Here is a 13,412-nt window from a genome sequence, read left to right as displayed (position 1 = left end):
TTTCATTCGGCACATAAAATATTGCTTTGTCCTGCACAAGTTTGAAATATCCCAATCAATAAAATGTTCATTGCTTCTCCCAGAGGATTATTCTCCAGCCTTATCACACATGTATGTCACGTCTGCATGGGAGAATTGACCAGAATAGCTCTCTCAGCTCTGCCAATATAACTCCCTGGTGTTGACAGTGTATTCCAGAATAAAAGTGATTTATTCTCAAATAATCAGGTAGCTCTGTGATAGTTGTGCTGGTCAATCTTTCCAGGCAGAGCTTGTCTACAGCATGGCAATGGTTGTGACAAGTGCTTTGAATAAAGTCTTGCCTAGGTGCAAAAACTGACCAGCTGTTACTCTGCTGTAGCCATGCCTGCCTACCTGCCTCACAGGGATGCTCTGCTTTGGAGGAAGGCAATTTAGAGTTGTAGGTGATTTAGACGTTTCATTTTAAAAGTGATAATTAACAGGTTATAATGCTGTTTGTAGCTGTTGTGACAACGTAGCCTGGTCTCCTGCACAGCACCAGCCTGGGGCTTCCCTGAATGGTTTTCTGCTTAGCTAAAGCTGATCTTCTAGGAAAAAAAATCAGTCCTGATTAAAAATTCTTCCAGGGATACTGAATTCAGAAGGGAACAAGCAATATTATTTGGATGGCTGGTAATTTTCCACTAAATAATGTACATGCCATTTTGTGCGCTTGGAGTTGCCGGGTTCATGGTTTCAACCGCTGTATCTTGTTACAGCTCTGCTGATTTTTTCACAAGCAAGCACTTACAGGCAGAAGAAGTTACTTTTTCACTTAGTTAACTGAGAAGATAAATATGTTTAACTTCCTTACAGAATGTTTTATGCTATAGCAGCAGCAGTAATTCACTTCCATATCTGGATGAGACCTAGATATTTTCCTGTCGTGCTTCCTAATTGTATATTAACATGGCAGCACATATTCTGAAGAGCCAGCACAGGATTATTTCTGGCTTAGAAGTGTGCTGCTTCAAGTTCCCCAAGTCTTTCAAAGTGAACAGTTATCACTGGAAAATGAGCAGCTTTGATGGGTTCCTCATGCTGGGAACTCTGACTGCCCTGGTAGTGTCCTTGTGCATGTCCTGCGAGGTGCCTGCGCTGCTGCCAGCAGCTCCCATGCCTGCCTGCCTGAACACACATGTGGGTACTAATGGGAAACTGCAGCGGGTCTGTGGAATCCTTGACAGAAAATATGAGAGTAGAGATCAGCCTTGAGATATTAAGATTTACCCTTGAGAAGGATGGGAGTAAAGGAGTATCCGGAGAGAGGAGAGATGTACCCGTGAGAGAGAAGGGGATAGAAGAATAACATGGATGATAGAAAAATTAACCAATGAGATGTTAGTGCTGTAACTTGTAACCAATAGTGAAAAGACACATGAACTGGTAGAATTGTATAAAAATGCACTTGTAGCAATAAATGGCATCTATTACTTTCACCTTGAAAGAACCTGGTCCATGTTGTTTGTCCATCTCAACCGCAACAGGTACTCCTGCTTTTCATTTAATCCTTCCCTATGTAAACAGAAAACGGTCTACAAAATGATATACAGTGCTCCTCTGAGGGGAAAGCTCTCCCCTTCCCCCTTAAATTATGTGACCTACTTAAAAGCAAGAGAATCAGCTGATAGCCAGCAGCCCAACTGATAAAATAGCAATAGAGTTTGGGGTGTAGGTCAAACCCAGTGGTGAGTCAGCATAAATTGCAGTTCCTGGCCATACAAGAGACCTGGACATACTGACCAGCATGTTAGTGTGGGAATAAGCCCTTTATAAGTCACATAGAAGAGAAAAAGGAAGAAGCGTAAAACACCACCAGTTTTCTGGGTGTTCAGGAAGACCCCTTTGGGGTCAGAAATAAGGCTCATTCCACTATCTGGAATGGGACATGGGAAAAAACCAGCTCACCAGTGAGGTTGTTCCAAAGTATATAAGGATTTATTGTTCTTTGTGTGTTTGGGGGTCTGAGCATCCCTCATGCAGATGTTTATAAAGTAAGGTGCTAATGAGTCAAAGCATCAATTTAGATTTATATATGTATACACACATGTACACATGTATATACAAACACACATGTGAGTATATGTATATCTGTATACATACATATGTGTGTGTGTGTGTACGCTCAGCCTATATATAGTCAGTGTAACCCCACAATGGCATCCAAGCAGGGACCAACAACCCAGGAGGTTTCACCTGTAACAGGAGTATTACTTTATTGAACCTACTGGTGATTCCTCTGTTTTGTTGTGTACCTCAGCAAAATTAGCTTGAGCTTTCAAGATTTCAAGTTCAAACTGCAGATATTGCCTGGTAACAACAGATCTCACCTGTCACACCATTATTTCATATTTGCCGATAACTGAAACAGGAGACCAATGCAAAATCCAAGCCTGATTTGTCAGATCAGAACAGTTGGATCAAGTCTCTCTCTCCTAGGCAGTAAACGTGAATCAGTGTGAGAGAACGGAGAAATCTCTTAGTATCATCCTCAGACATTACCCATATTGAGCACCAGTGCTTTCTATTATGGTATGATGTCTTCCCAGACTTTCCCTTCTTTGTAGGAGAAATGGCCATGGCTGGGTTGGACTGCCATAGTTCTCTGTTGTGCAGGATAATCTAATAGCTGTCTCTGCAGCCACATTGTGGAAAAACACAGAGCATCTGTGGAGTCCAGTGCAGAGGCATACTGGTGTCATTGCAAAACAGGAGCAAATTTGGTCTGGGTGGGTTTATTAGCTGTGGTTCTGTGCCAGTTTTGTTGGCCCATGCAGATGCTGCAAAGATGCTTTGGTATCTGCCCCAGGTGCCTGTCCTCCAGCAGCTTGGTGGCACCAGCTGGAGAGTGCCTGGATGCAGCTGCACCCAGCTCACACACCTTCCTGGACCCCAGGACATGGGCAGCTCATGCAGAATCTGATGGAACTCAACCCAGAAGGAGCTAAATCCCAGCTGGATTCAAACCACCTTTGAAACTGGATCAAAACCAGCACTGCCTGGGCTCTTCAGCCTCTGCATGTCTGGTGCCAGGGCCCTGGAGCAGTCATGCTGACTCAGCTCTGTATGAAGGCGCTGGGGTCCAACAGGACCTCTGTTGTGGCACTGTGCCACACCAAAGCAGCCCTGGGCTTTCCAGACCTGAGCTGCCTCTGGAAGCGTTACAGGTACAGCTAATAAATTCAGCCACATCACAAACTGTCTCTGCATCAGGGGCATGCTTAATCCCCAAACTGGATAATCTGACTGCACATAAGGGGAAGAATAGTGCAGAAAATATAGTTAGCATCGTCTTCTTCCCTGTTCTCCTCAGGGCTCCTGCCTTGACTGCGGAAATGGCAGGGACCTGCTTTAACCATGGGCAGAGACCAGAAGTGAAGGCAGCAGCAATTTCCTTTCAACTCGAAGTTAAAGCATCACCACGTGGCAAAACACTGAGTCTAGATCCTCCCCCTGCCCCGATCGCCCGGCGGGAAAGTCAAGCTCTGCCTGAAACAGTCACACCTTAGACCCAACTGAGCATCTGCACCAGAGGTGCTGGGGGAATGGTGTGGCTCAGAACCTGTGTTTGTGGCAGAAGTGACACTAGATGGCAGGGCTGGCACACGATTGGAGCCTTCCCAGGCAGGGATGGGACGAGTCTGGGGTGGACTGGGGCAGAGGCAGACAGGACTGGGACGAGGCCGGGGCAGGACTGGGGCTGGAGTGGTGCGCAGCTCTGGCCTCGCTGTCCTGCTTCACCTGCGCACTTGCGGGCGTCGGAGGCAGGAGTGGGGGCACAGCATCCAACAAAGGACGTGAGCTCTGCAGCTGCTTTCTGGAGCGTGTGGGGGTGCTAAGGCATGGGGCACATCTTCAGCTGCCCACACTGGGCTTCTCTGCTAAGCACTTGGCCTCTGTCACCATCCAGGAATGGTACGAAATCAGACCCAAAGGGTCATGGTGTTGTCTTACATATAACAGCACCACACAAAACAGCAGGGATTATGGACACTGCCCGGTGACTGCGTGTTTCCCATGCACCACCCCACTCTCCACCTCATCCCTGTGGGCTTTGACAGACTCTGCTCCCCAGCCACACCAGACAGAGAGAGCTGCTGGGAGCTGACTGCCTGCATAGCAGAAGTGACTCAAGAAGGTAGGGTGAAAACTGGCAGCCCAAGAAGTGAGCAGTTAGTTAGGCATGAGGAAGTTGCTGCTTAGTCCCTCTGGCTCTGCAGAAAAGGGGATAACCTTGGGGAAAGTCATCCCTGTGCCCGTCCTGGGGTGGCCCCCAGTTCAAAGGGATGTCTGCGGATGGCTCCACTTGCCATGGCTCAGGAGCAGCCTGGCTGCAAGGATGCTGAGCTCCCTGCTTGGGGCTGGAAATGGCCCCACTGCCATGGCAGGGTCAGGCGAGGGAGTAGCAGCCTGGCTCCCCAGGAGAAGGGCGGGCAGGTAGCAGGCTGTGATTTATGAGGCAAGCCCTTGGAAACTCTCCGAACCCAGTGCTTAAGTGCTTCTGAATGGCAACATTAATTACTATTAAAAACACCCATTTATATCTCTCTCACCTGCTTTAAATCCTGTGAAATTAGATTCCCTTCCCATCCCTTCCAGCCTTGGTGGCAGCTCGGGGTGTTTTATAGGCCTATAAAGCCCTGCAGTACCTGCTGTCTACATGGGCTCTTATTTACGAGGCCTTTAACAGGTTTCCTGGCTGCACCATCTGAGCCTCCTGATCATTTTGTTTCCATGTCCCTCGGAGGGAGTAGTCCCCTTAGCCACCCCACTGGTTGTTCTTCCCTGCAGGGAGCAGCTGATGCAGAGATCTGGGTACCTGGGGTGGGAGCAAGGCTGTGGTGGGGCTCCTGATCAAAGCAATTTCCACCATTTGGCCCAGCCTCTCTGTTTTTATGTAGAAAAGGGATTCAGCAAGACAAGTGCCTCGTGACAGGGTTGTGAATGTCCTCGTTTGCTTGTCCTTTACTACAGAGTCATGCCAGGCATCACCAAAAGTCACCTGGCACCTCCCAGAGCTGGGCGATGAGCAGCCCTGAACCCCCAGATTTAGTGTGCACGGAAACAGTAGTTTCTATATACTTAAAATTATATTTGTGTAAGTCCTACTTAAAAAGCAAATATTAATTCCTTGGTTTATCACTTCTTTGTGGAGGATCGAGGCGAACTATGTAGATATATCTTACAATAGCCGGCTTTTCCCTAGTGGACAGTAGCTGTTTTGCAATTCATCCTATATCGAATGCCTTGATGGTGTGTTTAAAAATATACTCTGCTTTTGGACTGAGACATGAACCTCATTTTGTTGGGGGCTCTCTTGTCCCCATGTCACAGAGGACGGGGTGGGGTGGAAGCTTGGTTCTTTTCCGGGGCTCTCCCGTATAATTTCCCTGTCACTGTCTCTGCTCTGCCAACAGTTCTGGGTCCTCATTGCTGCTGGAGACTGGATGCTGCCCTGGGGAACTGGCCAAATTTGTGTGCCTGTGTCAGCCTGCTGGGGAGAAATTGATAGATATCTCTGCCTCCTGACTCGCAGGCCGAGCATGTTAATTTATAGATTGGATCTGTCGCTCCTGATAAACGATATCTTACTTCCCTAATGCCACCTTCAAATTGAGTTTTTAAGGCTAGGTCAGATGCAGAACCCAAAAGGTGACTCTGCTTTCGCTTTGCTCTGTCTTCCGTTCTCTGTGGTTGGGCTGAAGTTGGCTTTTCAGGCAAGAGATGGATCTGGTGTGGCAGGGCTGTTCCCCTGTCTTGGCAGCCAAGTGGGCAGAGTGTGTCCCAAATGGGGCTCTGAAGTCCCCTGCCTGACTCTGTCAGGTGCTTGGTTGCCTCTGATGTGGTTTTGGGGAGGGCCAGCTGAGGCATCTCTGCGAGATGCCCCATCAGTACCCTCTCTCCCTGCTGTGCCGGTGAGTGCAGGAGCAGCCAGCTTCCCCAGGACACAGTTACCACCATAGCAGGACCCTTCCATCCAGCACCTGCTGCCCCCTCACCATGCCATGCCAAGCCATTGGCCCCCTTTCTGCCTCTCTAGCCAAAACGCAGGTTACTTATGGAGCAGCATCTGATTTTCTCTGCCAGAAGAGCCATTTCCTACAGCCTAGCAAGGCCCAGGGCATATCTGGGCTGCACCCTTGGGCTGCAAAGGGTTTCCAGTGCTGTCTCACCTCTCTCTTGATAAAAATGAAGGGTTCAAAGCCTCTGTAGGACCCACCCTTGTCCCTCTGAGAAGCAGGGTGTTATCCCCAGCCACTTTGGGGGTAACAGGAGGCAAGGAGGCTAACTCACCTGGGCTCAGTGATGAGCAGAAGAGCTGCATTTCCCTCCTCTTCATAGAGTCATAAAATAATAGAATGTCCTGAGTTGGAAGGGACCACAAGGATCATGGAGTACAACTCCTGTCTCTGCATAGGACAACCCCAAAGTTCACACCATGTGTCTGAGGGCATTGTTCAAATGCTTCTTGAATACTGTCAGGCTTGGGGCTGTGACTGCCTCCGTGGGGAGCCTGTTCCAGTGCTTCACCACCCTCTGGGTGAAGAACCTTTTCCTAAGGTCCAACCTAAACCTCCCCTGGCACATCCTCCTGCCATTCCCTTGGGTCCTATCACTGGCTGCCTCAGCGATGTGAACAAAATCAAAAATGCGTCTTCTCCCAAAGCACCCCGAGCAATTCCCAGGAAGAGGGGAGGATGTTTTGAGCCATGCTTGGGGCAGCTGGAGGTGCAGTTCCCCCTATGCATGCCAAAGGGGAGTGTCCCAGCAGCCTGAGGCGACAGCCCCCAGGCTCTTGTCATGTGGTGGGGCCCAGCCCTTCAGCGTTTGGCTGATGTGAGGTGTTGGGTGGCAGAGCTGGAAGCTGCCTAATGGGGACTGATGGCTTTGGGGTTCTTAAGCCAACAGAGTGCAAGTGCTGCTGCCAGGGCCAGGGTGGTGTGGCGAGGCAGGGGTGGTGGAGCAGAGACAGTCTCTCTGGCAGGGAAGAGGCATTTCCCAAAAGCTTAGCTGAAGCTTTGTGATGGGATGGTGACGAAACATGTACACCGAGGCTGGGGAAAAGCTCTGATCAGGCACTATGAGACCAGCTCTCCTCATCCTCCTCTATTCAGCTCCATTTCTGGTCTTTTACAGTGCTGCTGAGCTACCTGCTTGGGCAGAGGGTGGAGGTGGGCCTTAAACCTTCCTGAGGAGGGTGCCAGAGCCTGGGCTTGCCCAGGAGCACAAGGCAGTACCAGAAGGCTTCCAGCATTGGCCTTGCCTACACCCAAACCCAACAGCATATCCGTTGTCAGTCTCCAGAGAAAAGTGGCATTTCCCTTCCTCTGCATGTTTCAGGTGCTGTCTGCTGAGCATTAATCTCTTCAGGGGATGTGCCTGAATGAGCACAAGCAAAGCTTTGGTGAGGATCCTTCTCCAGCAGCAAAGAGGAACTGTTTTCTGGAGCACAGCCAATGGCTTAGAGCTGTACATACATGAGCAGCTTTGTTCCTTCTCCAGGGAGCTGACTAACAAACTTAAGAGTTGGCCAAACAGCCAGGATTAAGCATGTCGTTGCTCTAACCCTCATGAGGTCATGGTGGTTTAAGGCACATGTGTGAGACCTGTTTAATATGTCATTATCAAGCCCTGGCCGTTTTCTTGTTCCTCAAGAACGGAGTTTGATGAAACCACCTCTTTATGCCCTTTATGCCTGAGTGTCACTGTAATAACACAAAATAAATCAGCCCAGTGAATACCTTCCACAAGAGATGAAAGAAGGCAGTAATGCCTCACAGAGGTGGGAACCTTCCACTCAGGGCTAACTCTGAAACCTAATAAGCCATCATCCAAACTATACCATAGTCCTTTCCCAATTTCTAGCAACCACAGCAGTCAAAATTTCCCTGCACAACCATCACAGCCATTTGAGACTGCAAATCCTGCAGCACATTGGAAACTAAAAATGATGGAGCTGGGAACAATAAACTGAATTTGAACTTCCAATTAAAGAAACACAGAGGAGATGCCTGTGATTTGATTCAGATTTAATTCAATCCAAGCTTCCCCCTTTCAAGGTTTGTTTTTTTCCCCCAGCTGCTACAGAGTCTCCCATCCGCTGCAGTACAAACTGCAGAATAAGCCTTGCTGATGAATTTAGGTCAAGCTTTCTGGGGAATACATGAGGCCTTGGCTATTGTTAAATGAATATGGTTAGCATGAAGACCACATTGCAAAAACAAAAGTGAATGCTTTAAAGCCAGCACCCAGCTCTGTTGCTCCTGAAGGGCCTGTGAGCAACGGAGAGGGGGTGGGAGCTGGCATGGAGCAGAGGGGAATAAATGTGCTTGTGAGCTGTGTCTCCCAAAACTAATAAGTTGAAGCTCTCAGCCTCCCTGGGGCCTGGAAACCTGGTACTGAGTATGCATTACCCCAAGCAGGCAAAACAATACCTGGTCACAGGAAGACAAGGCAGAGTGGAGGCTGATGGCAAAGTCCTCTGCAGCCTCCTTCTCTCCTGCCATTCCAGCTGGCTGCACAGGAGCATTATCACCATAATCATATTTGTACTTTTTAACCTCTGGCTTCTGGTGGAGCAATGCTGAATGCTCTCACACCCAGAATATTAACAAGAGATTGCAGGACCCACAGGAACCCGGCACTTGTGAACAAGTTGGAGGAAATAGGGAAATAGGGTGAAGAGCACTGACTTTCTAAACCTCTCGGAGTGGAGGGAAAGCAGGCAAGGTCTGTCTGCCGACAGGACCTAATGCTGGGTGTCCAGCTGTGAGCCCGGGACAGCCAAGGAGAAGCAAGTGCGAGGCTGAGAAGCAGCCCTGGGTCTGGCATGGGGCCAGGAAAGTGGCTCATCATTCCCTCTGCTGTGCAACTGGAGCCATCCTTTCATCTTGCTGGGATTATCAGCCACACGGGATATGAGCAGGGAGGGGGCTGCTGGCGACTCTCCAGTGCACGGAGCAAGTGGCACCCTGCAAATCACGCCGTGAATTAAGGCAGAGAAGGCCAGTTTATGCCTCACAGAGGAGCTGTTGTCTGCTATAATGTAACCCAGGAGCTGCACAGCTTCCCAGAGCAGTCTGTAGTGTAGTGATGGCACAGGTGCATTTTGGGGCACCACATCCCTGCTGCCATGTTCCATGTAGGTTAGCACAAGGTCCATATAGCCAGAACCAATTGTTATTTAAAAAAACCAAACAAAACAAACCAACCACAACAACAAAACTCCCACCACAACAACAACAAAACAACAAACTACATACGTCTCCTTTCTAGTAAGAAAAGCTCTCCTTCCTCAGTAAGCATCCCTTCCTTGCTCGCATTTATTGCTTACAGGGTATAGAGACCCTTCCCAGCAGCTCACTAGACACGAGCACTTGTGTAACTTCTGTCCTGAGACCCCAACCCTGTTTTTTTGCTCTGAGCCCCTGGGCTGCCAGCTGTAGCACACAAGCTGGAAAAGAGCAAGTACCAGAGGCTGCAAGGGAATCATCTCATGGGCACAGCTGGTTGTGCAATAACAGGTCCCATGGTAAAAGATCCTGCTGCAGGTGGCTGAGGGCCAGCAGGGAGAGGAATGAGGTCCATCCATGTGCATCTTCTCCCTAGCTCATCCCCTGCTCCTGCTTCCTAGTGACCAGGAATGGCATCACCCCAATCCCCCCAGCATTGCTGGCCGGGCCCCTCATTACACACCCCAAGGTGAGCAATGTGTTCCTCAGCACATGGTTGCCTAGCACTCATTGTGTGCTAATGGGGCTTCTGTGACTTTAATTGCCTGATAAATGTAATTGACGCCTCTGGGTTACCCTGGCATTCCTCCATGGAGCTGCTGACGGGAATTAAGGGTATCTGAAGCACAGCCATGGTGCCTCCTGCCTGGCTGTGGCATGCAGGATCCCAGTCAGTCAGTGCTGTACTCTGGGTCACTCCTGTGCTGCTGCCTTCGAGGCAGGGAAATGCTCTGCCACACAGCCCTGCTTATCCAGCCAGCTCATACAGTCCTTAAACCTGCACCTTTTTGGTCATGCAGAAACTTTCCCTCACTCATACCCTTGAAGGAGGCCCTTTAATGCACTTCTGCTTTATGACTTGTCCTTTTAAATCTGCCTCTAGCCAGCTATGCTGTGTGAGGCCACAGTCTCCTATACCACTTGCCAATGACACTGTGTTGTTGCAGACAATTAGACAAAGAAGCCACTCGAAGGGTTCTCCAGGTAACGTTACGTCTCAAAATCCATTGGTACAACTGGAGACCGGAGCATAGGCGGGTTCTTTGCATCAGATGTTGGGGAAAGGAGGTATGTGATTGCAGAGCCCATGGATTTGGGAAAGTGCTTGTTCTCCAGCATCCCCAGGGGCTACTGGCCAGGATTAGGAGCATTACTCTGTGGTGGGATCATTTGAGCACTGAGTTTGCTAGTCATCAAACTGAGCAGTAGCCTTAAAATAAAGCACAGAAGTCCACATCTCTGCAAAGAAGGGGCTGGGCTTGGGCTGGGGCTGGGGGAGCAGAGCAATTCCCTGCCGATGTGGAGCCAGGCACTGTAGGGTGGTCAATCAGCTCCCAGCGTTGTCAGTCACCTCTCTGGGAATACTTTGATAGAAAACCAGTGACAGCCACAGCATCTAGTGGTAACTAATATTGTCCCTTCTTTTAATGGCAAGCTTCTTTTTTTAAGTGAAGAATGCCCACAGCTTCAATTATATCAGCTGAAACTGAATGCATCCCACACTGAAGATATCCAGGATGGATAGGCCATCTGGATTGAGTCTTTTAACAGAATCACAGAATGTTAGGGATTGGAAGGGACCTCAAAAGATCATCTAATCCAATCCCCCTGCCGGAGCAGGAACACCTAGATGAGGTTACACAGGAATGTGTCCAGGTGGGTTTTGAATGTCTCCAGAGAAGGAGACTCCACAGCCCCTCTGGGCAGCCTGTTCCAGTGTTTTGGCACCCTCACTGAGAATAAGTTTCTTCTCAAATTTAAGTGGAACCTCTTGTGTTCCAGTTTGAACGCTTTACCCCCTGTCCTACCATTGGTTGTCAGGCACCTGGCCCTTTGCAGTCACATCAGCCATGGGTGTGCTGTCACATCCCTGTCACCAGCAGGCAGCCAGGCTGCATGCTCCCAGCTACAGTACTGACCCAGAGCTCCTCATCTATGACTCCGGTCCCTGGAAGTGCTGGAGCTTATGAGCCTTTGCAGCAGGGATGTTGTGGGATTGTCCTCCCCCTGGTAGGGAAAGCAAGGCTGGAAGAGGCAGAGCAAGAGCACAGGCACTTCTTTGCCCTTTAGCTCCCATCAGGCTACTTGTTCCCTGCCCTCTTTCCTGGACTTGACCATCTTATGGAGCAAAGGCCCACCTAGCAAAAAAACTGTGGGGGAGGAAGCAGGCACAACGCAGCCTCTGGGCTTCAAAACTCCACTTCTCTCACCCTTTCTGCCCTGCAAGGCTGGCCCTGTACCCTCCCTGCCTCCTCGGCAGCCCTCTTTGTTTAACTCCCAAAGCACCTGCAGCAGCTCAGCATGCGGAAGTCCCCACCTTTATGGAAACCTCCTCTTTTTTTACAGAGGCCTTTGAAGATGCTTGTTGCCATGGAAACATGCTTTAAAGTGTTCTGTTTCCCTTCATCTCCAGAGCTTCTGTTGCCATAACAGCTGCATCCAACTCCTCCCTTCTCCCTGCCATCTGCCCCACTACCCGCAGTGGGGTTCTGCTTCTGGGGTCCTTGAGCCCCCGTGGTCAGGGCCAGAGGAGATGCTTATGCTCCTGCAGGTGGCTGATGTCCCTCCTTGTCCTCATACATGCAGGGCATGGAAGAGGCAGCCTGCTAGAACAGCATCTCTGGGCCATGCCGCTGCCTGCAAGCCCCTTGCTTACACAGCGGAGGGGCTCTGCCTTTGTGCCCAGCCCTCAAGCCCTGTGGTGATGATAGCAAATGTTTTTTTGCACCATTTATCCAAAAGCCCTTGACCGAACAATTTCCCTACAGCTCAGTGGGCAGCATCATGGCTGATATCAAAGGAACATCTGCGATTAGGGTGGCTTTGATCTCTGTGGAGCGTAGCCTTGGGCAACTGGGGCTATTTTCTGGTCCCTGCAGAGGGCAGAGTCCCTCATTTCATTGCCAGTCTTCCCCAGGCAGTGGTGCAGGTAGGAGGGACACACTTGCTCCAGGAGCACCCATCTCCAGGGCACTGTAGCCCATGACATCCAGTAGAGGATGGCACATGAGGTCACTGGCTGCTGCCCACCCTCTGGGCACCTCACGACAGCCCTGCTCATCTCATTGTGCTGCAGGCAAACCACAGCAACTAACTTGTTTCTTTCCAATTTATTTTGCAGCCAGCAACTGCTGTGGCTGCAGGTCCTGGTTCTTCCCCAGCAACTGAGCAGCCTTGGACGATGCCTTGGATCCTGCCCTGGCAGACTTGGAGGCCTGAGCTGGCAAGTCCACACTTACCAGCAGTGGCTTAAGACAGCAAAGTGAGTGTCATCATCCCTACTCTAGCAGCTTGGCTGAGCAGCCACAGGCAGGATCTGGGGTCACAGGGAGGAGGCTGAGGAGTGACAGAAAGTAGTACCTGGACCACATCTGGCTGTGCTGTGCTCCTCCATCCCACTGCATCTTCAGCTTGCCAGGTCTGCAGACACCCCGAGGCTCTGGGGGGCCAAGTTTCTGCCTTGGCAGCCCGAGGCTCCCTGCTCACCTCTGTTAACACACCTCACTCCTGGCCTGCATTGCTCTCCTCTTCTCACAGTCTCTTATGTTGCCCAAGCAACATATTCCGTTTTTGTCAATGAGTCATTTGGGGACAGGGTACTGCAAACCCCCCCCAGGGCCCACGGTACCTCCAGGCACGATTCTAGCACGGGTGGGAGGAGAGGGGGTGGAAAAGGGGGACTGCAGCTCCCTTCCCCCTCCCTACTGGGCATGCACATGCCTGTCACAGATGGCTGCCTCCCTCCCACCCCACAGCTGCGTCAGGCTCTTGCATCTCTTTGGCAGGACAGTTCACAGGACAGGGATCCCCCAGTGCAGGTCACCAAAGCCAGTTCAAGTGCTGGATGTGGCACAGCCCACACCAGCGTGGTGTGGAGTCACAGTGAACGGCAGAGGTGCAGCTACAGAGTACTCAGACCAACAGAGGGGAAAGACAGATTTCTCTCCTGCCCCCTTGCAGGCTCTTGCCTGGAGCATTGCTGTAGCGAAACGGACCCTGTTCCCTGGCCTTCTGGGTTTTCTGCTTCCCCACCAGCTGCTGCAGAGCCAAGACTAACAGAGAGCACATTGCTGGCTGCTGTCATCTCAATTAATGCAGCCCTGCTTGCTTTAGCAATTACCTGCCAGTGGCTCGCAGCCCACTTCCAACTGGAGATCT

Source organism: Nesoenas mayeri (genome assembly GCF_963082525.1).
Source record: "Nesoenas mayeri genome assembly, chromosome: 5".
NCBI classification, from domain to species: Eukaryota; Metazoa; Chordata; class Aves; order Columbiformes; family Columbidae; genus Nesoenas; species Nesoenas mayeri.
This window is presented reverse-complemented; position numbering follows the sequence as displayed.